At 42.7% G+C, this 20,006-nt stretch overlaps 2 non-coding genes across 2 annotated transcripts; both read right to left on the reverse strand.

The window, feature by feature from the left end:
• Nucleotides 1-10,178: 10,178 nt before the first annotated feature.
• On the reverse strand, nucleotides 10,179-10,255 carry TRNAL-UAA (transfer RNA leucine (anticodon UAA)). Its single transcript has one exon. It is a non-coding gene; the product is annotated as a tRNA-Leu (tRNA).
• Nucleotides 10,256-13,370: 3,115 nt separating this feature from the next.
• Nucleotides 13,371-13,452, reverse strand: TRNAS-CGA (transfer RNA serine (anticodon CGA)). The gene has a single exon. It is a non-coding gene; the product is annotated as a tRNA-Ser (tRNA).
• Between the last annotated feature and the right edge of the window lie 6,554 nt (nucleotides 13,453-20,006).

The raw sequence follows: 20,006 nt of genomic DNA on the forward strand, positions 1-20,006 counted from the left end.
ATTAATACAAGTTAAAACACGCAACATCTCCTTTATTAAAGTACAGAGAGTCAAAACATTTACAGTAGGATGGTGTACAGAACTGTCAGTCAGGCCTGCACAACTCCAGTCCTCGAGGGCCGCAAACAGGCCCGGTTTTCAGGATAACCTTGAAAACCGGGCCTGTTTGCGGCCCTGCGGGACTGGTATTGAGCATGTCCTGTGTACAGTAAGTAAAAACATTTCTTAATTAATACAAGTTAAAACACGCAACATCTCCTTTATTAAAGTACAGAGAGTCAAAACATGTACAGCACAACAGTATGGTGTTATTAAAAAAAAATCTTTATTCATAACATTTAAAAAACGCAACATCTCCTTTATTAAAGTACAGAAAGTCAAAACATTTACAGTAGGATGGTGTACAGAACTGTCAGTCAGGCCTGCACAACTCCAGTCCTCGAGGGCCGCAAACAGGCCCAGTTTTCAGGATAACCTTGAAAACCGGGCCTGTTTGCGGCCCTGCGGGACTGGTATTGAGCATGTCCTGTGTACAGTAAGTAAAAACATTTCTTAATTAATACAAGTTAAAACACGCAACATCTCCTTTATTAAAGTACAGAAAGTCAAAACATTTACAAAAACATTTACAAAAAATAAACAACAGTTGAACAGTCACGCAAATGCAATCCCCACCAGATTGTCCTTCCAGGGCCGATGCCTTGTATGGCGCAAAATGCCATTAATGGAGTCTCGAACGATTTTCATTAAAGGATCTGTTATTGAAAAAAAGCGCCGCAATTCCTCCACAATAGTCCTTAAATTTTTAGGAAGCGCCCTTTTTTCGCGATTTCCTTCGTAGTTCACTTTGTAGACCCACCCGCAGTACACCAAGTAGGACACGTGGTGCTTAAAAATTAATATGGCATACTTCTGGGGTAAACCAGCACTCATCACCCTATACTTCTCACTGAGTGCCGGTTGTAGCTCGCGCAGGATGATGTCGGGCACCGTATCGATACAAGTGTATGTAGGTTGGGTTCTGGGAGTGGGTATTCTTCTGTGAGCTGGTGTGCTTGTGGCGGTGGGCGAGGGTAGGTTGTCTGGGAGGAAGCTTTCCTCCTGTCTTGGTCACCAAGTTGTCTCCTGGCATGTTCTTGACGTGGTTGTCATGTTATCCTCCTCCTCAACGGCATACATGTACGCAAATTCTTCTGGTGAAGGGGGTGCGCTTGGTGTTGGAAGGCGGTCGAAGGTCCCATTCATCACATCCATGCAACACTCCTACTCCGGTGTTGGGGATACAGGGGCATGAACACCGAGCAAATTATGTATCCCCGCTATGTCAGTCTCTATCTTCTCCATCCGTCGATCCATCTTCTCCATCTGTTTATCCATCTTCTGCATCCGCACAGTGTCGCAGTCAAAAGCTACAGCACAGAGTGAATATCATAATATCAAGATGGTTTAGGCAGGCTTGTGGAGAAAATAAAAATAAAAAATGAGAATTTTTTTTTTTTTGGTCACTCACTCTTGAACTTCGCATGCAAGTAGTGGTGAAGTTACAGATGCATGTGCAGTAATCATCAGCTATGTACTGTAGCTCCCATACCAAAGAGGATTACACGCAGGCGCAGAGAGGTGATGCTCGGTTAGGGACGGATTAAAAACACAATGGCAAGCTTTAGAAACGGAATGGCTCTGGAGAGGTGTCTGATGATAAGAGTTTCAAATCCTTGAGCGAGCCTTGTGTGTGTGCGTGGGGGAGGGGGGTACAGGGTACAGCTGCATGAAGGATTAGCTGTACTGCAGTTCAAAGAAATGGCATATTTTCAAAAGGCAGGTCATCATAATAATTTGATCACTACACCCCCAAATACAGTACATAAAAAGCACACAAATCAACCATGTGCAGTTAAACGTAAAATCAAGATGGTTTAGGCAGGCTTGTGGAGAAAATAAAAATAAAAAATCACTCTTGAACTTCGCAAGTAAGCAGGAATGTGATTGAAACCACAAAGAAACACTTTCAAAGGAATGGTGTGGGAGAGGTATACTGTACTGTAGAGAAGATAAGAAGTTGAAATACCCTGCAGTGCAGTAAATTATCCTGTGTGTGCGGGGGCGAGCGAGGGGAGAGCGCTGTATATGCCAAAATGTGATACTGTTACAGTACTGTACACGCCCCTGCGTTTCAACAATTTTCAAATGAGACATACTGCACTGCAAATGCATGTATAAATATGCAAATTTACAATTACTGTGCGCGCACTCGCATACTGTGTACTGACGTAGGTTGAACTGCTAAAGTATTAGACTTCGAAGACAACAGCTCGTGAACGCCCCCCTGAGATTTTAGACGGTATTGTAGTATTGCAGACAGCGATAATAAAATGCTAATATTACGAGCGCTAAATTACCGCAATACACTCCGGACAAAAAAAAGGAAATGCATCTGTCCGCATTTATCAGAGTTGCGCCACTACGGCCGCACGAGGCTAAAGGCAGCCGCCACTGTATCTGTAATTATAAAGTGGAAGAATTCCCTTACTCTCACACTAAAGTGTTCACTATCCTTTATTCACCTTAAGTTATTTCTGAAGGGGTAAACCATTTCTCCTCTATTTTATGTTGTGCAAAGTATTGCACACAAATGACCTCTTAGCACTGTGTTGCAGCATAGAGATACTTATCAATAGAAGACAATGCATCTATTGAAATGGAGTCCTTTATTAAATGTTTTACAGCCAGCAGCACCCTAAAATGTATAACTTGGGGGAGGCGCATGCGCGAAGGACACGGAGATGGCAGCTTAAGTTTCTAGCTCCGTGCCGCGCATAACAGAAATACTTTAAAAACACCCCAAAAAATAAATTCTCGCAAACCAAAAGTAGCAGGCACCCCCTCTGAATACCCCAGGATGGCCCCAAAAAAACCTGGCACCCAGAAAAAGCTGAAATCGGCAGATGTTCGGGCTTATTTTGGCGGAGCGAGCACAAGCGGGGGCCTGGAAGAAATGGCGCCATCTTCAAACCCGGACACAGACACGGAGTTAGAAGGTGAGGAAGAGGGCCCCAGCAATCAAGCTTTGTTGCCTGTTAGGAGATGCGACTTTGAGAGGTTGTACAACGACCTCAAGTCACTCCTACAGGCCGAAATTATAGAAGTTAAACGAGATGTAGTAAAGTTGGGCACGAGAACGGATGACCTGGAGAGAAAGGTGGACCAGACAATAAAGGTGGTTAAAAAGACTGACAAAAAAACGGGGGACCTGCAGCGGCAGATAGATGAATTGCGGGAGCGGCAGGAAGACGCAGAGAACAGGGACAGACGGAATAATCTGCGGAACCGGGGGGTCACAGAGGAGGTGGGAGACTGCAACGAACACTTCACCAGATGGAAGGAGACCCTCCTCCCCGACCTTAACAGGGACGCCCTGGCCCTAGATAGATGCCACAGGGCCCTCCGGGCGCGCCCGGTACAAAACGAGCAACCGCAGGACATAATTATCCGGCTGCACTTTTTCACAATGAAAGAGGCCATACTGTGACAAACTCGGCCCCTGACGTCAGTGGACTTTGAGGGCAACAAGATGCTTGTGTTCCAAGACCTGTCCCCTGTCACACTACTCAGGCGCCGCAGCCTGTTCCCCTTCACAAAGGTCCTCCGCGACCAAAACGTGCGGTACAGATGGCCTTTTCCGTTCGGGTTACAAGTGACAAGGAACGGGAGGGCATTCACTATGAAAGACCCCACGGAGGGCCCGGAGTTCCTGGCAAAGCTGGGCCTAAGGGATGCCCCGCGCAGGTGGTGGACGAGGCAGCGGCGCTAGAACCAGAGTGGAGTGGAGGGAATGGCTCACCAAAAGCAAAGGGAAAAAAGCGTTGAGAAGCAGCGCTGGTAGCCCCACAAAGGCGCACGGTTGTGCTCATTCAAAGTTCTATAGTTGTGGCCAAAGTTACAAGGTCCGGTTGTTATCCCCTGAAACTGCCCGCCTAAGTGGACATAATGCCCGCCTAGTAAGAACCTACGGTGCCCCAGCCCTGCATCAGAATCTGTATGGCCCGCCTCAGGATCCTCGGAGAGACAAGTGCCAGCGATGGGTCTAAGGACAATCACAGCCATTAAGACCATTGCCGAAGAAAAGCCATGCCCTGAGAGATAGACAAAAGCATAATCCCTGCAAAATAAATTGCTTTGAGCTTACCTGCAAGTGGCGGAAGATGGCGGCGGAGCTAAAGCATGGTGAGTGCCAGCGTGAGGCGCAGATAGCGGAAGGACTCCAACGGCGGGAAGAGAGAACACGCACCACCTCCTCCTCGTGGCAGAGCATCTTCCAAAATGGCGACCGGAAACAGGAAACCGGAAACTCACCCCAGCCGGAACCACGAAGATCGACGCCATCTTGGAGGAGGCAGCAGCAGCGGAACCCGATGATGTCATCACCTGGAGACTCAACGCGCCGGAACTCCCTCAAGATCCAGGGACGCTGCACCGGATGGTCACACGGAGCTAGCCGCCGCAGATTAGTATCAGGGAAATTAGGAAGGCGAGGAAAGAAAGATGGTAGAAGGAAGGGGGGACAGAGTAGAAAAGCAGGGGGAAGTGGTGAAAGAGGAAGGAGGAGGACAAATAGAGTGACGAACAGAAGCAGGCTACAGGGGAAGAAAGCGAGTTGAGGAGGAGGTGACACGGTAGGGGGAAGTAAGTTACAGAATAGGAGGGGAAAGGACGGTAAGCAAGTAGAGAGAGAGAAGGGGTCAGGGAGCAGTGGAGCAAAGATGGGGAGGTGGATAGAGTAGGGAGCAGGAAGTAGAGAGTATAAGGAAGTCTGAAGTTGGCAGGGGGAAGTGAGCGTGAAACAATCAAATAGCTGTCAGAGAGTTTTAAAAGTAGGGAGGACTAGGCTCAGAGAAGGGCGAGGCAGGGTTAGGGCAGCGAAGACAGAGAGCATTCGCGGGTTGAAAATCCATAGGCTAGACTACGGCGGGCAGCCGGACAAAGGAGATGGTGGACACGCCTGGCGAGACATGTAAGGGGGGAAACCCCAGTTTTCATTCAGGTGTAAAAGGGAGCGCGGACACGGGGTGGGAGCCGGATGGTCTACCCCGGAGTCGGCATGAGCCTCAATGGGGTCGGGAAGGGGGAGGGACCCCCAGAACCGACTAAAGTCCTTTGGGAAGAGGGGAGGGGGCGAGGTCTGGGACTTGCTAATGCCTCTATCCGAAAGGCATTGGAATGGGCTGTGGGACAGGGAAGTCTTGGAGCCGATACCATAGTTTTATATGTATACATGTATTTGTGTTGTGGTCTTTTTGTTGTAACCCTTGATGTGCTTTCCCTCTGTGTCACTTTCCCCCCCCACGTACCCCGCCCCCCTAGCAAGGCGCAGAAGAAAAGCTGCAGAGGACAGAAGGAGACAAAGTGCGGGTACTCCATGTCGTCCAGAGGACCCAGAATGGCCCAGGACTACTCCGGCGGAATAAGGTCACAAATAAAATATTATGAATAACGAGGTCCGATGTATCTCTCACAACATTAAAGGTTTTAACGGTCCAGCGAAGCGCAGGCTAGCCCTCAGAGATTACAAGCGACTTAAAGCCGATTTCCTCTTTCTCCAAGAGACACACTTCTCCAGAGACAGTTACCCTAAATTTTTAGACAAAGAATTCCAGGTAGTACACTTAGCATCCGCTCAAGTGAAATAGAGGGGGGTAGCAATAGCCATACACAACAGGATAGATTTCACAATCGAGAAGAAGGTGTCGGATAGAGAGGGCAGATTTCTAATCTTGGTGGGATCAATCCAAGGGAAACCGCTTACGTTAGCATCAGTTTATGCACCCTGTGAAACCTCAGCGGATTTCTTTTCCCTTTTCTTCCGTAAACTACAAAAGGAGGCAAAGGGAAACATGATCATAGCGGGTGATTTCAACAGGACACTGAATCCCAAGCTGGACCGATGCACGGCCGCTAGCCTCCCCCCTAAGTTAGATGTTCAGCAAATCACACAAGGGTTAAAAGATTGCCAACTGGTAGATATATGGCGAGAACAGCATCACCAAAGTAGAGATTATACCTTCTTCTCCCACCCCAAGAACCGATACAGCCGGCTAGACTACTTCCTCGTATCCAATAGATTGGTCCCAGTGGTCTCCCACATGGGGATCCACGATATTTCGTGGTCGAACAACGCACCCATTGAGCTGCGGTGCACGTTAAATTTATTAGACAGACCTGGAGCAAACTGGAGGCTAAACGAGCTGTTATTAAAAATCCCTGACATTCAGAGAGAAGTCGGTGAGAGGATCACAGATTTCTTCTCGGAGAACATGGGGAGTGTCTCGTCCGACACCACTCTATGGGAGGCCCACAAGGCGACTCTCAGAGGCACCCTCATGTGCCTAGCTGCTAGGCGCCGGAGGGACCAGGAGAAACAGATAAAAGTCCTCCAAGACAAACTAGCGACCCTAACAAGGGAGCACAAGCTCTCTAGGAATAAAGACACTCTAAGTGCACTAGCAGAGATCAAACAACAGTTGAATATAAAACTGGCCTCCCGGGCAGAAAAGGAGATGAGCTGGTCGAGGCGTAGGTACTTTGAGAAAGCGAACAAGCCGGACACCCTATTAGCAAATCGACTTCAAAACAAAATTCCTAATTATCATATACAAACTATACGCACACAGGGGGGTGAGCTTACTTCAAATCCTAAACGGATCGTAGCGGAGTTCAAAAGCTACTACGAGACGCTATACGATGGGGGTAAGGTCACACACAATCAAAAGACGAGAGATACTCTCAGGGAATTCTTAAAAGAAGCCAAATTACCGACCTTGAGCAGGATGGAGAAGGAAGCGTTACAGATGGACTTCTCTTTAGAAGAGTTAACGGCTGTTGTAAAGTCACTTAAGCCTGCCAAGGCGCCCTGTCCAGATGGTTTTTCCAACTTATACTATAAAAAATACCTGAAAATATTAGCCCCACATCTATTGAAGCTATTTAATTCTATTCTACACGGGGCCTCGTTCCCAGCTCAAATGCTTCAGGCGTCTATCTCCCTGATCCATAAACCTGGCAAGGACCCGGCAGACTGTAAGAGCTACCGGCCCATCTCGCTGATAAATTCGGATGTGAAAATTTACTCCAAATTACTAGCTAATAGAGTGGGTATCGTCCTACCCAGGTTAGTTCATCCAGATCAGGTGTGGTTCATCGGAGGAAGGCAAGCGGCAGACAATACCAGACGGATAATAGATTTGGTGGATTTGGCACAGAAACAGAGCATCCCGTCAATGGTATTAAGTCTGGACGCTGAAACAGCCTTCGATAGAATCGATTGGCCCTACTTGAGGGGGACGCTTGGGGCATTCGGCTTTGAGGGACGCCTCCTGGAGGCCATCATAGCACTCTACGAGGGGCCAACGGCAAGGGTGAGACACCAGGGGTTCCCATCAGAGCAATTTCCAATCAAAAGCGGCACGCGCCAGGGGTGCCCGTTGTCCCCCTTGCTGTTCGCCCTATGCGTGGAACCCTTGGTGGCGCATATCAGAAACAACCCGGATGTTATGGGCATAGCTGTAAAAGGGCAATCACACAAGGTGGCGCTCTACGCAGATGATGTGATCCTGACATTATCACAACCTCTCACCTCCCTGCCCAACGTCTTCTCAATTCTGGGGTCCTTTAAACAAATTTCGGGGTTCAAAATTAATCAGACCAAGTCGGAAGCCCTCAATATAAATTTACCCAAACCAGTAGAAAAACTAATTGGACTCAATTTTAATTTTAAATGGCAACCCTCTATGATCAAATATTTAGGGGTATATATCACAAAAGAGTATAAGGCTTTATATAAAGCAAATTATCCCAGGTTGTTTCGGACTCTTCGAGAGGATCTCCGGAGATGGGCGGAGTGCAGTATCTCGTGGATAGGCCGTATTCATAGCGTTAAGATGAATCTCCTGCCACGAGTGCTGTATCTTTTCCAGGCCCTCCCGATCCCCCTGATAAAAGATGATATCCTCTCGCTTCAGTCCTTAATAACAAAGTTTATCTGGAATAAGTAAAGCCCACGAATTAGCAAAGCGATCTTAAGGAGGCCGACCTTGAGAGGAGGGTTGGGGGTGCCATGCTTGTTCGCTTACTACAATGCAGCCCAGTTGAGCCAGATGGTGCAGTGGCACACAGACCCGAACCTTCGGAGGTGGGTAGCACTAGAACAAGAATGCTGCTCACCAGTGGATATTAAGAACCTAATTTGGTTGCCCAAAAAAAGCCGGGCCACTATGCGGACTCCTCTACAGACCATGGTCAGCTCCTTGAAGGTCTGGGACGCGGTTAAGTTCAAGTGTCATCTCACATCCCTGAACTCACTGATGACTCCCATTTGGGGGAACCCAAACTTTGCTCCAGGTATGGATAACGCTATTTTCTTAAAATGGATTCAAGCAGGGTATCTCCGCCTAAACGATCTGGAGGGCAGGCAATACATCAAAACATTTGATCATATTAAAGAGGAGAAAAACATTCCAAACACTGAATTCTTTAGATACCTCCAGATCAGGGCCTTCTACAATGAAGCCCCAATCCCGCCCCGGAGAACAAATTTTGAGCAGCTCTGTCCAAGAGATACGGACACAAGGGGACTAACATCTAGAATGTACAGGGAAGTAGTGTGCCCAGAGACGGACGACCACCCCAAACGTACCTATATGAGGCAGTGGGAAGCAGACCTAGGGGAGACTTTAGAAGACGAGGACTGGGATAGGATCCTGCAGGCGGCGGCCAAAAGCTCCATCTGCACCACATTAAAGGAGAACGCGTATAAAGTCCTGATGAGGTGGTATTACACGCCCGCTAAATTATCTAAATTTGTCAAAGGCTACTCCCCGCTCTGCCCTAAACAGTGCGGAGAGAGAGCGGACTTATTCCATATGCTGTGGTCTTGTACAAAGGTGATCCCGATTTGGGAGGAAATTAAAGATTGGCTTCAAAGACTGCTAGAAATGGAGATCCCCTTAGACCCGTGGCTGTTCCTATTGGGCAGACGAGTCGAGGGGCTATCAAACGCCACACACAAATTGATCACACACCTGGCCAAAGCCACTAGGTGCGAGATCGCAGCAGTATGAAAAAACAACCGGAGATTCCAATTATCCCCAAGATAAGAAATAGAATTTGGTTTGTTTGCCGGATGGAACAGTTGACGAGTTTGGTCAACGACACCGGCTCAAATTTTCTAAAAGTCTGGGACCGCTGGCACAGACGGACATCCCGGGAATAGATATCACCACAATTCTGCAATGATAAGTGAGAAATGCGTTCTCCGGTAATGAAAGGGATCCAGGACAATTTAGCGACAGAGCACCCAGATGCTGAGAGGCATTCAGGTCACTATGGGCCCCGAGAACAGGAGGCAGCCAGAGAGGCACCAGTAGGAGAAAGGGGATCTCGGTGAGAGAAGCCTACGCTAAAAGTAGACCCACGGCGTCCTACGGGAAGATGATAGGTGGAACACACCTTGAGCCTTACCATACCCCCCTCCTCTCCCACCCCCACCCCCCCTTTTTTTTTTTTTTTTTTTTTCTTTCCCTTCACCCCTAGCTAGTTGGTGTGTCTTGTCTCCCTGTTCGTCTTGTGAGTCCAGTATGTCCAGTTTATGGTTGATTATATAAAAAGAAAAAGAGAAAACTAAATGCGGTGATGTCACGGTGAACAATCGATGGTGTTACCATGTATGATGTATTTCATCCAATAAAATCAAAGTTATAAAAAAAAAAATAATGTATAACTTGGAAAATGTTTGAAGAATTCAGAGTGTTTTCTTCTTTAGTGTGTCACATATTCCAGTAAGTAAAGATTGCTTTGCCAAGCAGATACAAACAAACTGAAAAGTGCAGTGAAGTTTATAATAACAATTTACCACTGAAAAAGAACAACGAAGTTAGCAGGATTGGAACTTGCATGGGGAAACTCTAATGAATTTTAAATCTATCACCTTAACCACTCGGCCATGACTACATAGCTAATGGCACCAAATTCTGTCAAACATATGGCTCGAGCGGATATGGGTAACACTCACTTTTGAATGATGACAAATATGAACTATCAATATGTGGACTATGGCAAAAGTATCAACAAAATAAACATGTCCTGGAAAGAGGTATTCAATATTGTTAATTGACAAAACTAAGCCGTACCAGGAGCAGGATTTGAACCCACACAGATCCATTGGATTTTAAGTCCAACGCCTTAACCACTCGGCCATCCTGGTGGTGACATATAGATTTTGTCATCTGCATAAAATGGACTTCCGCAATGTACAGTAAGTCCTTAAACATCATATATGAAGAATGAGAACAACATACCTAAGTGACTGTGCTTTCTGCAGCCTTTTCACCTGTTCCTGAAAATGCTAGAGTTTTTTTGCAGCAAGATTATGCTGAACATGGTTACATATTTACTTTTTGTAAAAGAGTGATCCCATATCATAAATGGAGTCAAAATGTCTAGCTTTCTTCTTCTCAGTCAGAGGAAAAGCATTATACATTTATTACAATTTACGCCTCCTAACCCATCTTTTAATCTTCTTGATAATTATAGATAGTTTTCTTTCATGGAGAATCTCACGGTGAGTTATCTTATAAAGTTGGGATATTTTTCAAGGCCATGGTTGACTTCCAATGAGTAATGTATGACATTGAATGTGAAAGTCTAGGCAACAATACACATATTGCTAGTCTTTTTAGATAGATTGAATGTTTTTACACTGTACAAGAATTATGATTTCCCTAAGCACTGATTAGTTCTACTTTCCAAGCCTACTCTTCCTTACCATATATATATATATCAAACATACAGGATATATTTTCCTCTATGAGAAGGGCGGGGATAGCTACATACAGTATTTTGTCCACAACCACTAAGAGAGCCACCAAAGGTCAGTACATAGCAGCAACTGAAGAAGTAGTTACATATACATAGAAAGATGACTTTTTCCTATGACAAAATATTGCTGCCTGTATAAATCTAAGTTATGCAAATATACAATGTATTCCAGTACTAATATCTTATTGTCTAGCCAAATGTCACGGGAGCCCAGCACTTTTATCACCTTTTATACCTTTCAGGGATCATTCAAAAGGCAAAACAAGATAGTGGAATAAAATGGGGTTTATTTGAGTGAAACGCACGGACAACAATGAATAACCAAAATAAAGAAGAAATACACACTTACTAGGGGTCTCGGGTCGAAAACTAGCCTCAAATACATGCAGAGCGCCTGCTTTGAAAGGCTTACTCTGACTGGGAAATCCTCCCTGGCTTCCTGGTACTCTTTTCAGGTATAATACCCAACCATGACTGCTACCTTCTATTTTCAGAACTTGGTCCCAGCTTCTGACTTAGGAGCCTATGCAGAGAGCTCCGATAAATCAGTTCTCGCCAGGTTTCCACCAAAAGTGCCTCTAGCTATTCAGGAAGCTGTGGTAACCTGGCAAAAATAACCATATTCGCCTTTTTTTTTGGTGTACAAAAAAATCCACCAAATCTTTGGCGAGAAGCCCTTTTTCACAGCGCATCGCCAGTTTCTCAAACTCGTGCGATTCTAGGAGCCCCGATCAGCTTCTTGCTGCTGTTCGGGGCTCTAGAATGGCGAATTTACCTCCAAATTGCACAGTCGCAAAAAGTTGGAAATAAACTGGGGATGAGCGGATCCACCAATACTGCCATTAGTAAAAATGTGGAATTCATTACCCATGGAGACTGTGATGGCAGATACAATACATTTCTTCAAAAACAGGTTGACATCTTTTTAGATAGAAAAGGTATATATACCAAATAAGTATATTTGGGAAGGATGTTGATCCAATAATTCATCCAATTGCCAATTCTTATAGTCAGGGAGGAATTTATTTTTCCCCTTATGAGATATCATTGGATTATATGACTCTGGGTTTCTTTGTTGTCTTCCTCTGGATCAATAAGTAAGTATAGATATAGGATAAAGTATCTGTTGTCTAAATTTAGCATAGGTTGAACTTGATGGACGTACGTTTTTTTTCAACCTCATCTACTATGTAACTATGTAACTATGTAGAAGGAGTAAAGGGAAAATGATCTAACTTGGATGTCAGAGATTAGAAGAGCAGAGTCGGAGGGCAATCGGTGCAAGAAGAACAAGGACAAAGCAGTTTCCACCAAAAAGTCATCGTTTTTATTATTTTGTTTTGTCAAAATCATTTATTAAAATATTGAAGAAAGAGAAGGAGCAGAAGAAAAGTTCCACTGGTAACATGCAGTGCATGGTGTTAATTCTATATAGATCAGGAAAAATAGAAAAAAAATTCCTGATTTTTTCAAAATCTCCTAAACCAATAGAAAATTACACTATCTTTAGTTTAAAGAATTAACAAGTGTCTGGTCTTTTACACAAACCCCTCTTAATTATAGTGTAGGGACAAAGGAACATGTAGTTTTTGTACTTCTTGCTAAACTGTGATTAAAAGCAATGAAGTGATTGTTATCATAATCATTTCATTCATTCAGGTGAAGATTTGAATGATTACCAATAATAATTTATATGGCAGATATACTAGCAGAAAGTACATTTGTTCTTAATTAGAATCATTCTGTTTCACAAAAGATTCCATAAAATGTACATTTAATTAATTTGTTAATTTTCTGTAAACTTCAGGGAGTTACAATTATTACAGTACATGAATGACCATTTCAAGTAAAAGTCAAGCTAAGTTGTTTTTTTCTTCAACAGGTTTAGAAAGCCCTGCTTAGCTTTTGTGAATGATAACAATAAAACATTACAAATGCTTTTTCATAACAAAAAGCTATTTGTGATAAAGTGTGATAATAAGTTGAACTATAACATTGATTATTCCCATTATATTTAAACAATATAGTTTTGGCAGACTGTAAAGAATGTACGCATCCCAATAAATGCAGTACTTAGCACAGTCATTAAGAAGAAGTCAAATATTATCTGTAATTATAAAGTGGAAGAATTCCCTCACTCTCACACTAAAGTGCTCACTATCCTTTTTCACCTTAAGTTATTTCTGTAGGGGTAAACCATTTCTCTATTTTATGTTGTGCAAAGTATTGCACACAAATTACCTCTTAGCACTGTGATGTAGCATAGAGATACTTATCAATATAAGACAATGCATTTATTGAAATGGAGTCCTTTATTAAATGTTTTACAGCCAGCAGCACCCTAAAATGTATAACTTGGAAAATGTTTGAAGAATTCAGAGTGTTTTCTTCTTTAGTATGCCACATATTCCAGTAATTAAAGATTGCTTTGCCAAGCAGATACAAACAAAATGAAAAGTGCAGTGAAGTTTTTAAAAACACTTAACCACTGAAAAAGTCAACGTAGTTAGCAGGATTTGAACCTGCGCGGGGAAACCCAAATGGATTTCGAATCCATCGCCTTAACCACTCAGCCATGACTACATAGCTGAAAACTCTGATTTCTGTCACACAGATGGCTCTTGAACGGATTTGGGTAACACTCACTTATGAATGATGACCAATATGAACCAACTGACCTTGAGATCATTTTCATAAAGAGAAATACATGACTTGTTTGTACACATTGTTTAAACAACATTATCTTTGTAAAATGTTGCTGCTATTGGGTTCTTGAACAATGACGAGAAATACTTTTTGTTAACCACATTCAATGTACAGTATGAAACAGATCTGAGGCAGAAAAAAAAGATAAGGGGTTAAAAGGAGTAAAGGGAAAATGATCTAACTTGGATGTCAGAGATTAGAAGAGCACAGTCATAGTGCAATTATGACAAGAATAACAAGGGCAAAGCAGTTTCCACCAAAAAGTTATTATTTTTATTATTAAAGCAAAGATTAGTGGGACCGCATCACCATGTATAACAAGAGAATTGTGTAAAGTGAGAGGTACTCTGGAGGATATGGTTATAGTATTAACAGTTTTGATCAAAGGCGATCAGAAAGGTTCCCCCTCTATTGAGCACTCAATCCTGGAAAGTCTAAAGTGGACTGAAAATCGCCCTGTAGTCATTACTACAAAAAACTGGTAAGTTGCCCATTATCACCGCGGAAATCAAAAATAATAAAATTTTATTAATTCTACATAGAAAATGTTAAAAACACATATACATTGTTAAAATCACCGTGCTGTGTGGCTAATGAGTAAGTAGTCCTTATATAGAGCAATAGTAATTGTATGCCTCTATATTCTCATGTGACATCCAATAATCATCTACTAATGTAGTATGGCTACGTGCATATAGGTATTGATAATATATACAACGCCTATCAAATTAGGCTAGTGTAATGTTGTGGCGTGTGATCTGAAAATATGCTATTGCATAAGTGGTTAATCACATAAACCTAAGTGGCAGAGTACATATCAGAATAAGAGGTCAAGATCTCTCATGTTATACCTCTATCAGAGAGTACTTCAATGCAATGCTGTTGCAAAATCAATTGTTGGATTGAAGCTAGATTATCACTCCATTATATCATAAGGTGTTTGAATTGCAGCTATGAGTTAAATGCAATATGAGGTATTTCTTATCTTTGCAGCTAACAGCGATATAATAGACTGCTACAATGATAACCAATTGCTTCTTGCATATATAGGGAGTACCCCTGTATCACCGCATGTACAGTAATGTGACCACAATAGCCGATAGGGCCAACCATAAGCCACTATCCTAGAGACACAACCAAAATTACATGGAGGAATCCCTCACAAATAGAGATGTATGTTGATACAAATCAGTAACCAACACTGCCACAGTATACAAGCCTGCTCGTAGCCCAACCGATAGGATGTCGCCACTTGGAGTGACGTCACGAAAGTAACGCCCTACGTTCCCGACGCAACGTTTCACGTGTTCACCACGTTTCTTCAGGGGAGGAGGGATAAGAACATGTCCCCGTCGGTGAATGTTTTATACTCACAGAGGAGTATCTGGTTGGGCTCACTGCCTATGATAGGTGGAGCCTTAACCAATTAGCTACACGCATGTCCTAGGGCGTGGATACTAACATGTGTCCATAACTCATTGTTTTGCTTTTTAGGACTAATCGATATTGTCCATACAATGGTATTTGAAGGCAAGCTAAGTGGGACTAAAGGGGAGGGTTGTTAGTATGGAGCATTGTGTAAGGGTATGTATTGGCTTACTCCTGATTCAGATGGTAATAAATTTATCCAAACAAATGTGTGTGTTGTCTGATTGTTATGCTAAAACCTGTCCTGTTTGTTGATATCGGGTCCCATGCATACTGGGATGGTTGCACGATTCCATATGTCGGGTTGTTATTACTAACATTCTAAAGTTATATAATATTAGATAAATTAAATGCTAACCGGCATAGTGCATTCAAATGTCTGAACGGGCAAGCAATGTGCGACTGAAGGGGAAGGTTGTTAGTGTGGAGCATTAGCTAAGGTAAGTATTAGTTGACTCCTGGTTCAGATTGTAATAAATATTTTAACAGCACATATGTACGTTGTCTGATTATTATGTTAAAACCTGTCCTGTTTATTGGTGTCATGTCTCAAAAATGCTGAGATGGTTGCGAGATTATCAATACAGGGTTATTTTTATTCTCAATCTAAGGTTACATAATATTCAAATAATTAAATGCTATATATTTAATGTGCTTATATCATTAATAGGTGCATCTCCTAAAAACCTCTGTGACTACCTTCTAGGTGATAATTTGATATGCTGGGAGCATGCATTGTTGTGCTGGGTGATGGCACATGTGATGCCATCACCCAGCACAACAATGCATGCTCCCAGCATATCAAATTATCACCTAGAAGGTAGTCACAGAGGTTTTTAGGAGATGCACCTATTAATGATATAAGCACATTATATATATAGCATTTAATTATTTGAATATTATGTAACCTTAGATTGAGAATAAAAATAACCCTGTATTGATAATCTCGCAACCATCTCAGCATTTTTGAGACATGACACCAATAAACAGGACAGGTTTTAGCATAATAATCAGACAACATACATATGTGCTGTTAAAATATTTATTACAATCTGAAACAGGAGTCAACTAATACTTACCTTAGCTAATGCTCCACACTAACAACCTTCCCCTTCAGTCGCACATTGCTTGCCCATTCACACATTTGAATGCACTATGCCGGCTAGCATTTAATTTAATTTATCTAATATTATATTACTTTAGAATGTTAGTAATAACAACCCGACATATGGAATCGTGCAACCATCCCAGTATGCATGGGACCCGATATCAACAAACAGGACAGGTTTTAGCATAACAATCAGACAGCACACACATTTGTTTGGATATATTTATTACCATCTGAATCAGGAGTTAGCCAATACATACCCTTACACAATGCTCCATACTAACAACCCTCCCCTTTAGTCCCACTTAGCTTGCCTTCACATACAATTGTATGGACAATGTCGATTAGTCCTAAAAAGCAAAACAATGAGTTATGGAAACATGTTAGTATCCACGCCCTAGGACATGCGTGTAGCTAATTGGTTAAGGCTCCACTTATCATAGGCAGTGAGCCCAACCAGATACTCCTCTGTGAGTATAAAACATTCACCGACGGAGACATGTTCTTATCCCTCCTCCCCTGAAGAAACATGGTGAACACGTGAAACGTTGCGTCGGGAACGTAGGGCGTCACTTTCGTGACGTCACTCCAAGTGGCGACATCCTATCAGGTACGGCTACGAGCAGGCTTGTATACTGTGGCAGTGTTGGTTACTGATTTGTACCAACATACATCTCTATTTGTGAGGGATTCCTCCATGTAATTTTGGTTGTGTCTCTAGGATAGTGGCTTATGGTTGGCCCTATCGGCTATTGTGGTCACATTACTGTACATGCGATGATACTGGGGTACTCCCTATATATGCAAGAGCAATTGGTTATCATTGTAGCAGTCTATTATATCGCTGTTAGCTGCAAAGATAAGAAATACCTCATTTTGCATTTAACTCATAGCTGCAATTCAAACACTTCATGATATAATGGAGTGATAATCTAGCTTCAATCCAACAATTGATTTTGCAACAGCATTGCATTGAAGTACTCTCTGATAGAGGTATAACATGAGAGATCTTGACCTGTTATTCTGATATGTACTCTGCCACTTAGGTTTATGTGATTAACCACTTATGCAATAGCATATTTTCAGATCACACGCCACAACATCACACTAGCCTAATTTGATTGGCGTTGTATATATTATCAATACCTATATGCACGTAGCCATACTACATTAGTAGATGATTATTGGATGTCACATGAGAATATAGAGGCATGCAATTACTATTGCTCTATATAAGGACTGCTTACTCATTAGCCACACAGCACGGGGATTTTAACAATGTACATGTGTTTTTAACATTTTCTATGTAGAATTAATAAAATTTTATTATTTTTGATTTCCGCGGTGATAATGGGCAACTTACCAGTTTTTTGTAGTAATGACTACAGGGCGATTTTCAGTCCACTTTAGACTTTCCAGGATTGAGTGCTCAATAGAGGGGGAACCTTTCTGATCGCCTTTGATCAAAACTGTTAATATCATTTTTATTATTATTAAGAATTAACAAGTGTCTGGTCTTCTACACAAACCCCCCTTAATTATAGTGTAGGGACAAAGGAACATGTAGTTTTCGTACATCTTGCTAAACTTTAATTAAAAGCAATGAAGGGATTGTTTTCATAATAATTTCATTAATTCAGGTGAAGACTTGAATGATTACCAATAATAAATTATATGGCAGATATACTAGCAGAAAGTATATTTGTTCTTAATGAGAATCATTCTGTTTCACAAAAGATTCCATAAAGTTTACATTAAATTAATTTGTTAATTTTCTGTAAATGTCAGAGAGTTACAATTATTACAGTACATTAATGACCATTTTTTCAGTCAAATTCAAGCTAAGTTGTATTTTCCTTCAACAGGTTTAGAAAGCCCTGCTAAGCTTTTGTGAATGATAACAATAAAACATTACAAATGCTTTTTCATAACAAAAAGCTCTTTGTGATGAAGTGTGATAATTAGTTGAACTACTGTATAACATTGATTATTCCCACTATATTTAAACAATATAGTTTTGGCAGACTGTAAAGACTGTACACATCTCAATACTTCTGCGACCAACTTTATTCTAACAAATACCCGGTTTGTCCCTGGCTGGTTCCTGGAATGTGACACTTTTCACCCGGAACATGCCGGGCTCCTTTTGCCTTCCCAGTAAGGGGTCATGCCCGGCTGATGCGCGGCTGATGTGTTAATTTATAAAGGTTCAGGATTTAAAAGGCTGCAATGCTTCGCGTGTCCGCCACATGGCATAAAATCATGAATTGTAATGCAGTATATATATATACAGTATATATATATATATATATATATATATATACTGTATAACAACAACCCCTATAACCCCTAACATACAGTACTGTACACATACAGTACTGTATATGCACATCACTAATACTATGGGCCGGCGGGGGAGAGATGTGTTTGCAGCAGAGAGAGATCCGCTGCTCTCTCTGCGCAAACATCGGCACATTAAAAATTATTTAAAATACATTTTTATTCATAGTGTACATGTGCAGGGGGTCTCGGGAGCTGAACCGTGTTGGTTTCAGGTCCGGGGACCCCCTGCTCCCCGAGATACAGGCCCCTTTATGAGGTGCCAGTATCCCTCTGTGTTTAAAGGTCCCGATCACTTGACCGCGGCCTGTAAACAAAGCAGAGGGATACCGGCACTCCCTAAAGGGGCCTGTATCTCGGGGAGCAGGGGGTCCCCGGACCTGAAACCAAAACTTTTCTGCTCCGGAGACCCTCTGCACATCTACAGTATGAATAAAACACACACATCAATAAAGAATCGTTCTTTACCTTAGCGGCTATGTGCTATGGTAACGAAGCAGCATTTCTGTATTTTAATAATATTGTACAGTGAGCAGGGGGTTCCCTGAGCCAGAAATTAATGCTCAGGGACCCCCTGCTCCTGCACAATATTATTAAAAATACAGAAATGCTGCTTCATTACCTTAGCGTATAGCCGCTTAGGCAATGAAGGGGTTAGCCCACCGTGCCCGCTTTATTGTGGGTAGCGGGGGTGGGTGAAGGGGGTATTTGGCCCTTGGTGTGAGTTTAGGACTTGCGGGGGGGTTGCGGGTGCACTTAACCCCTTCACAACCGTAGCAGTTAATACCGCTACGGTCATGAAGGGGTTAACCCCACCCGCTACCCCCGCAAGCCCTAAACAGCCACCGTTGGGGCTAATACCCCCTTCACCCACTCCTGCTACCAACAATAAAAAAAACTCACACACAGCAGCCACCCAAAAAATAAATAAATAAATCTAAATAAATAAATAAATCAATATAAATAAATACATTTAAAATACATTTTTATTTATAGTGTAGATGTGCAGGGGGAGCTGAACCGCGTTGGTTTCAGGTCCGGGGACCCCCTGTTCCCCGAGATACAGCCCCCTTTATGAGGTGCCGGTATGCCTCTGCGTTTAAAGGTCCCGATCACGTGACCGCGGCCTGTAAAGCAAGCAGAGGGATACCGGCACCCCCTAAAGGGGCCTGTATCTCAGGGAGCATGGGGTCCCCGGACCTGAAACAAACGCTTTTCAGCTCCGGAGACCTTCTGCACATCTACACTGTGAATAAAAAACAAATATAAATAAAAACTCATTCCTTACCTTAGCGGCTATGTGCTATGGTAATGAAGCAGCATTTCTGTATTTTAATAATATTGTACAGTGAGCATGGGGTTCCCTGAGCCAGAAATTGATGTTCATGGAACCCCCTGCTCCTGCAGAATATTATTAAAAATACAGCAATGCTGCTTCATTACCTTAGCTGATAGCCGCTAAGGCAATGAAGGCAGAATAGCATGTTTATTGGGGACATTTGATTTGCCCCCAATAAACATTGCAATAAACAAAATACAGTACACCCCCTGTGTA

This window comes from Ascaphus truei, chromosome 15 (genome assembly GCF_040206685.1).
Source record: "Ascaphus truei isolate aAscTru1 chromosome 15, aAscTru1.hap1, whole genome shotgun sequence".
Lineage (NCBI taxonomy): Eukaryota > Metazoa > Chordata > Amphibia > Anura > Ascaphidae > Ascaphus > Ascaphus truei.